Source organism: Amblyomma maculatum, chromosome 3 (assembly GCF_055883805.1).
Source record: "Amblyomma maculatum isolate TAMU_Amacu chromosome 3, ASM5588380v1, whole genome shotgun sequence".
Classification (NCBI taxonomy): Eukaryota; Metazoa; Arthropoda; class Arachnida; order Ixodida; family Ixodidae; genus Amblyomma; species Amblyomma maculatum.
Genome location: NC_139346.1, coordinates 222,500,483 through 222,516,196, shown reverse-complemented (window position 1 = coordinate 222,516,196; position 15,714 = coordinate 222,500,483).

Below are 15,714 nucleotides of genomic sequence, written 5' to 3'. Positions count from 1 at the left end.
CCGGTATATGTAATATAAACAGGTAGAATGTTTCATGCAAATAGTAGCGTAGAAGGTATACAGCTGGATGCTGGAGCTACTGCTATAGATTGAGTATTGCATATTTAAGTACTTTTTAAGCCTTCCGAAGTTTTATCTTATACTCGAGAGATGCTGTGCAATGAGGAAAATGGCATTTTGTGTTAGCGATAGAAATTCCGAACTCTCAAAAAGACAGACGAATGTAGATTTTCTAATTAAGATGGTTGTCAGGATATTCAGCGCCTCCTCCACTTTTTATACTGCAGTAGTTTCTGTCGTGCACATTTACTCCTCAAGAAAGGTTAGAAGAAATGATTACCTTCAGGAGAAAATAGCGAAGCAAACATACCTTTACTCGTAGACACATTCATCCCATTTTGCCACATATTTATTTATTTCGGATACCGTAAGGGCCCTTCAGGGCATACATAGGGGGGGGGGGGGGGTGCTTATACAGCTGACAAGAAGCAGCCTATCACACAATAAGAAAACGTCATGCATCTAGAAAAACCATCGAATACAGTAGTTTGGATATACTCATATACCATGGATAGAAATTATAAAACAGCGTTACGTCACAAGCCATGCAATGGTCGCACACGCATATAGACGTTCAAAATAGTCATCTGAAAAGATAAAACATACATTACTAGACGTTACTGAATTCTAAGTACGATGTTAAAATGCTGATTTGTCGCGGATAATAGCAATACTAGATGGAAGCAAGTACCATTCATGTATTGATAGGACCAAAGGAGAATAGAGGTATTGTTTTGTGCGTGCGAAGATAGGTTTAATCATGTGGTCGTGATCCACACGAGCAGAGATGAGCGGCACTGGTACAAGGTGGGAACATGCAAATGGTGCGCTGCTTCGGTGGAGTGCATGAAAGAAAGGTAAACGGCTGAATTTTCGGCGTGTGGCTAGTGAGGACTACATCGCAACGACACGAACACGGGCGCTACTGTCTCTCCGTCCGTCTGTCTTGTTCTTGTCCGTATTGCTACTGCGCTGTAGTCCTCAGTATGATGAACCAACAAGCCAGCCACTACGTATTAAGCAGGGCTTGTGGTTGAAGATTAAGCGATATTTTCATTGCTGTTACTCTTAAATGTCGAGAATGCATGCGAAAGGACAAAACGCGAACACTCGTTTTCGACTGATCCCAACATGTTAATACGGTAGGCAGGGTGAGGATGCCAGATCACTGACGCATACTCTAACGCAGACCTAATGAACCAGTTGAATACCTGTAACCTTGTGTTCTGGTCGGATAGATCTAGGCGGTGTTTAGGAAGACCAAGTTATTTTAAGGCTTTGGAAGTGATGTACTTAATATGAGTGTTCCAGCATAAACTGTAGTTAGTCTTCACGCCAAGATAATTCACCGAAGACAGTTTAATGAAAGTATTGTTTATTTAATAGATGTTTGGACTCGTGCTAGCAACAAAAATAAATTTAATATATGTTTCGTTTTACAGGCGTTGATTACCATTTGCCGCCTTCCGCTCCAAAGATTCAGCTCATCGAGGTCAATCTGTAGAGCAATGACGTCAGCAGGGTCAGTTATTTTGCTCTAAATTACACAATCGTCTACAAATAACCGTATTGTTTATGAAATGTTAGTCGTAATGTCATTAATATAAGTTAAGAAAAACCAGGGACCCCGCACCGAACCCTGTGGGAGTCCGGAAGAAACACACGAGCCGCCCGGAAACCGTTTTGTAGCTTGAATGATTGAAAGCGGTTTGGTAGAAACCCGGCAATCCGCTGTATCTTAAGTTGGTCTAGTTGCATGTTACATACGTTTATCATTAGGCAGTTATGGGGCACGCAATCTAAAGCTTTAGAGAAATCTATAGATATAGAGTCAACATACATGTACCAGTCTAAAGCCTCATGAAGGTCTGGTATTCGTTCAAACAACTGTATCTGACACGATAGATGTTTGCGAAAGCCATGCTTGTTGATGCGAAGAATGTTGTTCAGAATAAGATGATTCATAATGTCAGTGTAGATAATGTGTTCAAATATCTTGCAATATATTGGGTTCAGTGATATAGGCCTGTAGTTATTAGGGACGCATATCTCTCCCCAGATTTAAATACTGAAATTATGTAGGCAGAGCTCCAAACTTCCAGTAGACATGTTGTGTCGAGTGATTTCTGGAAAATGAGAGGAAGGAAAGGTGAGTGCTGGGAGGCTGTAACTCCAAGAACGTCAGCAGTAGCGATACTGTTACAGGCAACATTTCAGTTTCCAAGCAGTCTGTGGAATATGTAATTTGAAATACAAGTGTCTGTCCTTCCGCCAGTGTCTGCTTGTTTGTTTTTCATCTGCTTTCTTTAAACAGGTTTCATTTTTTCGCCACAGTTGTTCGTCGACGATGTCTATTTTGCTATACGTAGCTGAGCATCCCGACAAAATATTTTAGTATTAAGCCGGATGTCGCCAAGGTTTAATTATATGTGTATTGATTCATTAGAAGATAAATTTCCGGCTCTGGTCTTAATACATTTTAGGGTGGAGCAACAAGATTACCAAACCGTGTCGTCTTATAGCTCTCTGAAAAAAATGTTAACTTCTTTTATTATATTTAGCTATGATCACCCTGTCATTTTAGCAGCCCCACATTCGCCGCGCTTACTGTACATGACTGAGCATTCAGTAATTACATGAAACGATTTCGTGTGTAGAAATAAGAAGAGTATTTTGACAGCATTCTTTCATTTCGTTGATTACCTATTGGTGACCCTTGTCTATTTTTGTTTCTTTTGTATTTCTTATACTCGTTTTCTTAATGTTCTTGTACTCATGCACGTCTTTCTTTCTTGATTTGTTTCTTAGACATTTGCCTATGTGTTTGGGAGCGAAAAGTTTTCTTATCACAGATTTTAAATACTTTTCTTATCATTAAAGGCCCACTGTCCACCCTCCGGTCGAAAATATTTGCTTCCCCGGTGATTGTGAGACTTCGCCCTTGAACGCAAGGCCGCAAAATGTTTTTGAAAAGGTTAACTAATAACGCAGTTAAAGCCGCCGCAATCACCCGATTCTGTCATGCTTCTCTCCTTCCGTTCCCTCGCAAAGGTTTTTCACTCTCCTTCCCGAGGTCGTCTAGCCTCCGCAAGACAAATTCCCCTTCCTCCTCCGCGTTTGGCGGGAGCTGGCGCGTGGCACTCCGCGTGCGCGAAAAGAAAAAAATAACGGGCGAGGGAGCGCGCGCCGCTGGATTCAGTCTGGCCGTGGCGAGGGAAAAGCGCGCAGCGAGCGGCAGACACCCATCCCTCTCCCGTCAGTCAGCGAGACGGACCAATGGACGTCGTTCTCGGGAAGTACGTCATAACTGTGGCTCGGCGGGCCAGCGCAGGAAACGGGGAAGCTGGCTTCCCGAAGGAGAGCATGAGACAGCTTTGATTTGTATTTTCGTTGCTTTGCGGCGAGCGTGTCACTGTAGCATTTTGCACAGACTATCTCCGGTACCTGATCAAAACACTGGGCTTCTTTACTTAAATGGTCCTTCCCTGGACAGTGGCCCTTTAAGAGAGATAACTCGTGACTTAGTTGATTGTCAAACATAATTACAGGGTATTTAGCGCAACACACACACACAACACACGTGGTGTTCTCTTTCGTGTGTGTGTGTCTGCGTTGCTCTAAATACCCTGTTAGTTTGTCACCTTGCTGCTTCATTATTCGGCGGCCTGCTTCCTCCGTTGATCTTTACCCGTATCTGATATTAGTTTCGTGCATTAATAGGTGCTAGGCATGGCCGGGCCCTGATTGGGGTAAGTCGAGAGACCACATGTCATGGCCGAACTTACCAATCTGCCAAGTCGGGTGTGTCCTTTCAGATGGGAGACTGAGAAAGGGAAACGAATCCTTCGGCAACGCTGAATCCCGAATCAGCAACGCTCCTGCTGCAAGACTCAGGCACGTTCATAGGTCTTGGTTCTTGCCTCGATCTTTCGCATGATATTGTCTTTTGAGCCTCTGCGCTAAACAGTATGTATGAAAGAATGGAGCCACAACTGAGGAAATCAGTGGTTATGAAAATAATAGCAAGGCACGTATGCGCGAACCAGGATCCGCAGACGGAGGCCACTAAAGCTGCCACCTGGTACGGTTAAAGGCTGAACTTAAGTGTCCCATTATATATTTATATATATATATATATATATATATATATATATATATATACACATATATATATATATATATATATATATATACATATGTGTGTGTGTGTTTAAGTTCGGTTTCTCTTGGGTACCCCTCGTATATATATGTATATATATATATATATATATATATATATATATATATATATATATATATATATATATATATATATATTGGTTGTTGGCATTTGATAAGAATAAGCCTTATGATGGTTATCGGGGTAAAGAGTATTAAACGAAAATGGAAGGAAAAAAAAACAATACGCCGATGGTGGGAGTCGAACCCACGACCTCCGAATACCGCGTTCAGGGGTCTTCCAACCGAGCTACGTCGGCAGTTGGAATAGCACTGGACGCGGTATTCGGAGGTCATGGGTTGGACTCCCGCCATTGCCGCATTGTTTTTACTTCCGCTTTTCATTTAATACTCTTTTTCCCGATAATCACCATAAGACTAATTCTTATCGAAATGCCAACAAGAACAAAAAAAAATTCCCAACGTTTGCCTTAGACTCGTAGACTGTCAGGTCCTTTAAACTCTGAATTAACGAGCCTCCTCATTTCCCTTTCAAGTATCTGCATATATGGTTTGCTTGTGAGTGATGGGCCAGAGTTGAATTCAAACAGGATGTCACAGAACTTTCCCGATTATCTATCTTATTCTAACAACAGTTTCGGACGGTGGACCGTCTTCTTCAGTGTAGTATTGAGAATCACAGACGCACACACGAGGGGTACCCAATAGAAACCGAACTTATTTTTTAACCTATTTATTCACATTTTAAGCACAAGCCTTCAATATCCTTCAAAGTACTCTCCATTTCCACTAATAAACTTGTCAAATCTTTCAATCCACTTTTCAAAACATTGTTTAAGTTTACCTTTTGTAATGCTTGACAGCGTCTCCGTCGTTTGTTTCTTGCCTCCGCAACATCAGCAAAACGGTTTCCTTTATTGTATCTTTTTTTTTTCATTTTGAGAAACGAAAAAAGTCACAGGGAGTAAGGTCCATTGAGTATGGGGGTGACGAACAGGGAACATAACATTTTTGGTCAAATAATGTCCCACAGACAAGGATGTCTGAGCAGGGGCATTGTTATGACGAAAAAACCAGTCACCCAGTTGGCAAAAATATTGTCGCTTCCACCACACACTGTTGCGCAATATTTCCAAAACTTCCAAATAGAAAGCGTGGTTAATTGCCTGACCCTGCGCAATAAATTCTCAATGGACGACTCCTTTCATGTCCAAAAAACAAATCAGCATTGTTTTGAGGTTTGATTTCGCTTGACGAGCTTTTTTGGAGCGAGGCGAAATAAGTCTTCCACTGGCTTGATTGTTCCTGTGAATCCGGATCGTAAGTACCAAGTTTAGTCACGTGCGATAATTTTTTTAAAAAGTTTATATTATTTCGGGACTCTTCTTTAAAGCACAGCATTCTTCCACGCGACCTTGTTTTTGTTCATCAGTCAGCAGCGTGGCACGAATTTGACAGCCACCCTTTTCATTCCCAAAGCTTCTGTCAAAATTCACTGCACTGAACTCCAAGTCATTCCCGACAGCTCCACAATTTCTTCAATTGTCCGTGTCGATCTTCGTTGATGATTTCATGAATTTTTGCAGCTTTTTCATGTGTTCGGGTCGTGGAAGGACGGCAAGAACGATGTTGGTCATCAATTGACATTCCACCATTTTTGAAACGGGAAAACTACTCAAACACTTGCGCTTCTCCCATAGCATCATCCTTTTACGACGTTTTTAACATTGCAAGAGTTTCTGTTTCAATTTTTCGAGAATTTCAGCGCCGCACGCTGTTCACGAAAATCAGCCATTGCAGAAACGACACTCACAGAAAACAGTTGTCAATGTAAACTCTGCCATGTGAGCACTTATCGTTAACTTCATCTTCACCTGTGACTACTCATCATCACCCTTCGTTTGATGAAACTTCATCCTCAGCAACGTGCTGGGTGTTTGTTCCTCGATGCCATTGTTGGCTGTTCTATTACATCTCATCTCCCAGCTCACAAGTGGTGAAGGTGCTGGGTTCAACACCAAGCTCCACCACTTGTGAGCTGACACACAACTATATATATATATATAAAAGGAGGGGATTGAAGCTCGAATAGGCCTGGTAGAAAATAAACGTAAAGGAGATGACACAAGGTAGAAAAACGGTAAACTTTCATCCGACGTTTCAGCCGGGGTCCAGCGTTTGTCAAGGAATGTTGGAATATATATTGTGAAGAGGAAGTAGTGCACGAGAAACATTCCAGGCAGTGGCATCGTGATCGCTGCGCGTGTTGCACCTGACTGTGTTCGCTGCCGCTGTGTTCGCCGCTGACCTGCCCAGTCCTGTCGACCGAGTCCTGCTGATCTACTCAATAAACCCCCATCTTACATTTGGTGGAGCTGCCGGTTAAGATCTATCCTCTCGCCCTGGAACTCCGCAGCAGCACATTACCACCTCCTGCGATGCCTGAGGACGTTAACCACCAAGCCGTGCAAGTTGGCTCGGCCATCATCTGTTCCGGCTCTCTCCGCCAGCGAGACACCGCCATTTTCAGCGGCACTGACGACTATGACGTCGAGGACTGGCTTACGTCCTACGAAACAGTCAGCGCTTACAACAAATGGGACGCGGAAACGAAATTAAGCAACGTGATTTTCTATCTCACCGGCGTAGCCAATCTATGGTTTCGGAACCATGAAGCGGACATTCCATCATGGTCCGTGTTCAAAGCCAGCTTCTCGGAAGTTTTCGGCCGTCCGGCTGTGAGAAAACTCCGCGTTGAACAGCGCTTGCGTGCGCGGTCTCAGCAGGTTGGCGAAAATTTCACGAGTTATATCGAGGACGTCGTCGACATGTGCAAGCGCGTGAATGCTCAGATGTCATAGGCCGACAAGATTAAGTACATTCTGCAAGGCATTGATGACGACGCCTTCCAGATGCTGAATGCTCGAGATATCCGCACTGTCGCAGAAGTGGTCACACTGTGTCAAAGTTATGATGAACTGCGCAAACACAGGGCCATAACTCGCGCGAACACCATGCATTCTGAGTCGCTTCCTGGCCTGACAGATGCAACTGAACATTCTGCGCTCCTGCCACAAATCAAGAGCTTCATTCGGAAAGAAGTTGCTCGACAGCTCTCCCTTATGTCCTGCCATGAAGGGCCTTCCGCGCACCTCGCTCCCAGTTTGCGCCAGATCATTCAAGAACAGGCAGCTGAATCCCTTCCTCCAGCCCCTCAATCCATGCCTGTCGCAGCCCCGTTGACATATGTGGCTGTTGCGGCCCGACCACCACCTACGTATGCTCCGCCGCAACCTGCCTACGTTCAGCCGCCTCCTAGTCCTGCTCGAGAACCTGCGCAGTTTTCTCGACCGGCTCCAAGACCACGCAATCCCTGGCGCACGACAGATAACCGGCCAATTTGTTACACTTGTGGGCTGGCTGGACATATTTCTCGTTATTGCCGAAACCGTCTCCCAGTGTCGGCACCACTTACTCATGTCCCTAGGTACTGGTCTTCGACGCCTCAGTATTCCGCGCCTACTGAGCCTCCAGCCAGCCGTCATTTCTCCCCAGACCGTTCAGCCATGTCCGACCGCCGTTCACCGTCGCCGCGACGCCGGTCTATCTCTCCGACGCGACGTCGACAGAACGCTTCACTTGAGGAAAACTAGAGGCCGTAGTTCCTGAGGCGAGAACTGCGACTCCGTCGAACTTCCCAAGTCCTCATCTGTCGCCGGCAAACCTTATTGAAGTTTTTGTCGAGGGTGTTGCTGTCATGGCGCTAATTGACACTGGTGCTGCGATTTCGGTTATGGACGCAAAACTATGTAGCTCTTTAAGGAAAGTGAAGACACCAATTGCGGGACTTTCGTTGCGAATGGCCAGAACTCAGCATATCAAGCCTTTAGCAGCGTGCACCGCTCGAGTAGGTATCCAGAATTGCCTTTATACAATTGAGTTCGTCGTGCTGCCAAGTTGTTCACACGCTGTAATTTTAGGCTGGGATTTCCTATCGCGTCACGCTGCTATTATCGATTGCGCTCGAGCTGAAGTGGGGTTCTCGACTTTGCCCGATGTCTTACCAGACGCTGATCTACCAAATTCCTGTGCTAAAGTCCTCGTCGCCGAAGATATCGACCTTCCTCCCTGCTCTTCTGTGCTTGTTCGCGTCGCTTGTGCCTCTGTTAGCGATGACACCGTTCTCTTCACACCAGCCCATACTTTCCTGCGCCGCAAGTGCCTACCATTTCCCTACGCTGTTCTCGCTATTTCCGCTGGCCTTTCAATGTTATGGGTCTCTAACTCATTTAACTCCCCTACTGCATTGCGCCATGGTGAATGCCTCGGCAGTATCCAGCCAATCGCGTCTCTTCTGATCTCTGAGGAACCTGACGATGCGCCGCATTTTGCCGTGAATGCGCTCGGCCCACCTTCACCTGCACCCGCTTCCCCCTCTACAGACTTGTTCCTCCGTTCCATCGACGCCGATCTTCCTCCAGCGTGGGTCTAAAAATGGCCGGCCATTACAGTACTAAGCTAGGACAATCTGGCTAAGATTGAAGGAAGCAATATGATTAGGAAAGAAGCCTTGCAAACTTTCGTTAATGCAGAAATATGTGGCTTATTATGTCTCTGAAGGAAAAAAGCGTTGGCACAGCATTGGGCTTCAATTTTTTCCATCCGTCAGCCCGGTTCTGCTCAAAGGCGCTTTCTTCAAAATGTGCCTGTAACACAGAAACATGCAATAATCAGAAAAACTTATTACTGTTTAAATTGAGAAGGTTTCACACTAACCTTCTAAACAGCTCAAAATATTTAGCACGAACAGGGACATGCCCAAACAGCGATAAGTGAAATTCAGATGCTCGTTAAGATATACTAAGAAAGAAGCAAAAGACCGTCGACTTGTTTCTGAAAAAAAAAACAAAATAAAAAACGGGGAGAGTGCGAGGAAATTATTGGACACTGAAGAGATGTGCTTCTTGCCTTTGCTGCCAGGTGGAACATGGGCAGTGAGCTGAGAAATCCCTTGAAAAATAAAATGTTGCACTCATATATGTGCGCGCCAAAAGGCAATGCTGTAAGTCAATCCTAGATTTTTCACGACTTCCCTCTTTCGATCATGCTGTCCACAAATTTTGTGGAGCTCCAACAAAACAGCTTTCTTTTTCATCTGATCCAGTCATCACCATTACGAAATTTCCGTTGTTAAAGTACTCCGTAGTCATAAACTCCTTGTCACTCATCTCCAGTCAGATGTTCAGATAATTCACCGATCATCGAACGGGGAAAGAAACGCGAATGTCTAGACAAGCGTGATCACATAACACATATCGAATACCAAGTTAAGCATGCCTTTATACATGCAGCAACTACAAATTAACCGTTAGTAAATTAGTCATGACGAGTCCCGACATGACATGATTGTCATGGCCACACATGCGTCATGCTTGGTCATACGCCTAATTTCTCTTTCTCTCTCTCACACACACACACGTACACACACACAAACGGGCGCGCGCACGCACGCACACCGTCTGAGTTGGACAGCAGCACAAGAATAACAACACCGAGAAAATGCCTCAAAGCGCTGTGTATGTGTATGTCATCACATCAAAGGTAACTTCGAGCTCCGCTTACGTTCTACTGCACCTTCCACATGCTCTTTCCACTGCGCACAAAAAAGAAATTGCACAAAGCTCCGGTAGCGAAGAGCGCACATCTTTACGCGCTCGCAGTACTACATGTGCGACAAGAGATTATAAGAACTAAGCATTTCGTGTTGCCCAGAAATAAACGAGTTAAACACGCAAGCATATGCGCCAGATATCTAGGATACAAGACTGACAAACGCTACGGGATAAAGCATGCAAAAGAAAGAATAACTGTACGAATACAGAAGAAGCATAACTTACGCTGCATACACACGAGCGGTCCGTGGGTTGCCACTTGTCGCGCTTGATTTTTACGAGCCAGAGAAGCCGTCTTTTCGGTTCTTTAGGGAACCGGTACATCTCCAAGTTACTCGAGTAACTCAACTCAAGTTACCGACATTCTAGTGGACATTAAGAAGAAGAAATGGACATGGGCAGGACATGTAGTCCGAAGAGAGGATAACCGGTGGTCGCTGAGGGTAACAAACTGGATTCCAAGGGAAGGAAAGCGTAGCAGGGGGCGGCAGAAAGTTAGGTGGGCGGATGCGATTAAGAAGTTCGCAGGGGTCAAGTGGATGCAGCTAGCACAGAACCGGGTTAAGTGGAGAAATATGGGAGACCTGCAGTAGGTATAATCAGGCTGATGATGATGATGATGACATCTCCCACTCATTTCGTGAGTGGTTCGTGCACTGGGGCACGCAACACCCGGGCATTTTGTCCCAGAAAACGCCGCGCACGTGCCTCTCCCAGCAGCCGCGGCGATGCGTGGGGAGCGAAATGGCCGCTGCCGCTCCGGAGGCGGCGTTCACCCCTTCACAGAATGACACCACCCTCCAAGAGGGCGCGCGCATCGAAGCACCCTAATAGACCATATGACATGGCGCCATCTATACGCGTTTAAGAACAGCGCATGGAGCGGCGAACAATATCTGGTCGTGCTGCTGGGCGTAGTGTCAGCCCCTAAATATATTATTGCACCAGCTGAGTAGTATACCATCATAATGAGTAGGTATTCTTTCCGGAAAATAGCTAGAAGGAGGAGGAGGAAAAACTTTTATTTTGTGAAGAATAGCAGGCTCTTTTAACATGGTAGCATAAACAATTTCCGTTCACAGATATACCTTGATTGTTTGTGCGTTCCCATTGCTCCAGGAAATTTCCAGCGGACAGTTCCTGATTTCAGAATAGCACCGAAAGAAGACTAAAAATACAGAGTACTAAATAAATGAACACAGAGAAGAAGAAATGGACATGAGCAGGACATGTAGTGCGAAGAGAGGATAACCGATGGCCGCTGAGGGTAACAAACTGGACTCCAAGGGAAGGAAAGCGTAGCAGGAGGCGGCAGAAAGTTAGGTGGGCGGATGAGATTAAGAAGTTCGCAGGAGTCTAGTGGATGCAGCTAGCACAGAACCGGGTTAAGTGGAGAAATATGGGAGAGGCCTTCGCCCTGCAGTGGGTATAATCAGGCCGATTATGATGATGATGACAAAATAAATTTCTCAGCTAATGAACTAATTTGATTGTGCTAGACCCCGATATAACAAGGAGGTGGGGAGATATTACTAGACATTACATTTCTATAGGAACGCACATGTTTACTTATGCATGTGCCCAGTGCAGGAAAAGCATGTATTTTCCTGATAACTGTGTGGATTCAAATCGCTGTTTTCTAGATTTATTATGAACTTTGATGCGTCAGTGGCGAAACTAGGTATTAGTCTGCTTGTTAGTGCAATAGCATTAGACTCGAATTGAACAAGAAAACCAGTGGCGTTCGCTGGTGTCACGAAATTTCCGTGAATAATCGGGAAGCTGATGAAGTCACAAAGTATAATAACGGGGTTTGGGGGAGCTCCGGTTGGTCGAGAGGACGGGGTCGTCAAAAACGCGTGGCATGGCCGATTCAGGAGGCACATTGGCAGGTCACGTAATCGAGAGCGGTGCGGAAAGACGGATCTACAACCTACTGTGCGTACTAAATATATTAAGAATGGAATAAGAAAGCGACAACCTGCACGTCGGGCTCCAGTCACGTAAACTTGCAGGAGATACGTTGCTTATAATGTGGTCATTTTTAATTTTGGGATGACTTGAGCGTGTCTATAATTTTTCTTAAATCTGAAGTGTTTAAAATTGCGGCTTCTCAAGTAGCAATCATTTTAGCTAACTGTGCGATTAATCTGCATGGCCAATGAGGTGTCAAATTTATACACAGTGATTTCCGATTATAAACGAACAGTGCAAATGGATCGAACGAAAGAAGTGATAAATATTTATTAAGTAAACCAAATGTGAATTTTTTCTCGGTGTCTTTATAAAACTTATAGAATCTGTAATAGAGCGGCAGAACAGCTAGCATTTTCCAAAGGTCAGTGCCGATTTTGGCCGATTCCTACCTTTTGGCTACATGCATGCGTAGACTGCGCCAAAATTAGGGGGCATTTTTTCATGACTCGTAGTTTGAGCTAAATATTCAAGTCTGTTATGCCACTCTGGCGTGTACCCCAATTATTATTAGAACTAAAACTGGTGGTGCAAACGCCTTTAAATAGTTTGAATCGTGCATTTTGATAAAGGGATGCATTCTCAGCACTTTGCATAGCTGTACCGAACCACATTCTTAATAAACTACGCTGGCCAACAGTACTCATGCGACAGTCTGGTGTGTTAAGCAATGCTTATGAAATAAGCATTGAAGCTCTTGCATTTCATTGCCGCCCTGTGGGTGTCATTAGGATACTTTAACGGCATGTCCGGATTGCCGTGGTTTTAGGAACTTTTTGAGGACATACATTTCGTTTTCAATTCTGAGCATCTGTCTCTATTTATGATCCTGGCATGAAAAATTTACTTCCTTTAAACCTATCTGAATTCCAAAGTTCGCTAATTATAAGTTTGCAGCTCTAAATCGGTCCTAATGGGATGGTTCCTTTATGTTGGAGACCCATGAAAGGGCTAACATTCATTTTCTTTAAAGCGAGAGCCCATGTCGAAAAATGAACTGTCCAGGCTGCTTGTAGCATTGCTCGGCGCAACTGGGTCCCACCGGCGCTTCGTTTTGATTTTACGCGTGTCCTACAATGTAAGCAATTGTCGATTTCAGTTCATTGTTGCCAAAAATATACTCGATAACTGTTTTCATTCGTTAAAATATGTGATTTTTCTCTAAACGATCATTAGATTCGCACACATTAAGCGGCGCTCAAAACGGCGCACGAAAGGGGTGCCTCGATCAGTGCGATTCAAACTATATACTCACAAGCATTTACGCGCGCGGCTTCATAGTGAAAGCCTCTCCCGCTTTTTAATTTTTCCCAGCTGCTCGCATCGTATAGGAATTTCGGCAATATTGTAACGAAGCGAGCGGCAGGCATCGGTACTGCTACGAGCAAAAAGTTGTCGGAGAGCGAGTTGGCGACAGCTGTTCGCAGGCGACAACGGCATGTTCCCGAATATTTCGCATTGGCACGGCGTGACAGGATTGCCAAAACGACGGAAACATGTTTACGGATGCATTTAACTATAGTGAACTAGGTACAGTTGACCAAATCTCCGCAGTGTGACTGCGCCATGAGAGCATATGGCGGAGCCACACTGCAAACAGAGCAGACGACGCGCCTGCTCCTCGACGTCACGAGTTTTCGGTTGGTTGGTTGGTTGGTTCACAGGAAGGGAAAGGCGCAGTATCTGTCACACTTGCTCTGTGGACACCTGAACCGCGCCGTAAGGGAAGGGAGGAAGGTGGGAGTGAAAGTGGAAAGAGAGAAAGGGGAGCCGTAGTGGAGGGCTACGGAGTAATTTCGACCACTTGGGGATCTTTAACGTTGATATCGCACAGCACACGGACGCCACTTCGTTTCGCCTCCATCAACTCATGTGACATTTCAATGTTATGTCGTGTTTCTTGCCGTCAAGTGAAGACCTGGCAACCACGAACCGAAACCGAAACTGCTGCATAATAATAGTACGATAATAATAAATCATTTAATGCGATTTCGGGCTTCTAACACCATGCTCTATGCTTACAGAACCGCTACGCACTACTTACAACGCCGACGTACAGCACAAAAATTTGGTTTCCCTACCCTTTAAAAAGTGGATACTATGCCAGTCGAGGTAGTGGACATTTCTATACGGGTGAAGGTAAAAAATAAAAAAGCCGATGAGACTAAACAGAAGCGTTGGGGTATTTAGACACATCTAAGCTATTTTGAACTTCTAGACGAACAATTGAATGCCTTCAAGCGTTTATTCTATTTTGAGACAGCAAGTAAGGTTCCAACAGGTCCGCAGTGCAGGTCAAAAAGAACTAGAAGACACAAGGGTTCGCTTTGACGGTTATGATTTTATAAGCATAAAGAGAGTAACAAAAAAGGAGCAGCTACTTATAATGACACGAGAATAGCTATTGATATTGTCATTATCAAATCTACTCACAATCTTCGCAGCAATATTTTTCTTATAAACAACAATAATTGGTTCACAGGAAGGGAAAGGCGCAGTATCTGTTACAATCGTTTCTGTGCACACCAGAACCGCGCCGTAAGGAAAGGGAGGAAGGTAAGAGTGAAAGTGGATAGAGAGAAAGAGGAGCCGTAGTGGTGGACTACGAAGTATTTAGACCACCGGGGCATCTTTAACACAGAAAGTTTATCTGTTGTAGGCCGTTATTGCACCCGCCACCATTTCGGTGGTGGACGACGGCTGTTGTTGCGGCGCACGTCCTTCTCTCCCGCTTCCTTTTCTTTCTTCTCTATTTTCTCCTGTCTGCACGAGGCAGCGGAGGTGGCTCGGCTACAGAGCCAGTAGCAGACCCGTAAATTTTAACGCGACAGCGTTAAGGAGCTCGTGTCGCAGAAAAGCCGGTGTCGGCGTCGGCGGCGTTGGCCGTGAGCGATAAATCCCGGCATGCACTTCATAAATAAAAAGCAACTTCCAAGATGGGCTGGGTGGGAATCGAACCAAGGTCTCCGGAGTGTGAGACGGAGACGCTACCACTCAGCCACGAGTTCGATGCTTGAAGGCGGTACAAAAGCGCTTCTAGTGAATGCGGTGTTGCCTTAGAAACGTGCCGTAGAACGTTATACTGCGGTGTATATCGGTAATTATGAGCTTGTTACAGAAGTCGCAGTTACACGAGTAGCGAAGTACGTTTCCGCTACATTTCTTCTGCGCTCTGCGCACATGCAGAGCCATCTTGCGGCAAACACAGAAGAACCCCTCCTAGCAATGTGCGGCGCTGCCCCGACACGTGGCGCGCCACTCGCCCCTGACGTAGGGTGCCTCCATACCCTCGAGGCACCCTACCCTGACGTTTCGCCGTGCACCCTCACGGGTTGTAGAATCAAGCGTCTTTCCTTTCTTTAGATCACTATCTTCGCTCACCCGCTTCTCCCCTTCGGGCCGCGCGGGTGCCGGTGCGAGGATGCCCCAATACCCTTGCGTTTAATAAGTTTTCTCGCTCTCTACCCTTCCAACATCCAGCGTGCGTCACTCGAACAGTTCGAACCCGACCTCGGCGGCTGCGTTTCTATGGAGGCGAAACGAAGAAGCGTCCGTGTGCTGTGCGATGTCAGCGCACGTTAAAGATCCCCAGGTGGTCGAAATTACTCCGTAGCCCTCCACTACGGCTCCTCTTTCTCTCTTTCCACTTTCATCCCACCTTCCTCCCTTCCCTTGCGGCGCGGTTGCGGTGTCCACAGAAAACAAGTGAGACAGTTACCGCGCCTTTCCCTTCCTATAAATAAATCAATCAATAAATCAGTCACTCGAACAGTGGTGTTTAGGCGACGCGGCTCCTCTTTCCGCTCACAGCGCGATTGCTAGGTGCAGC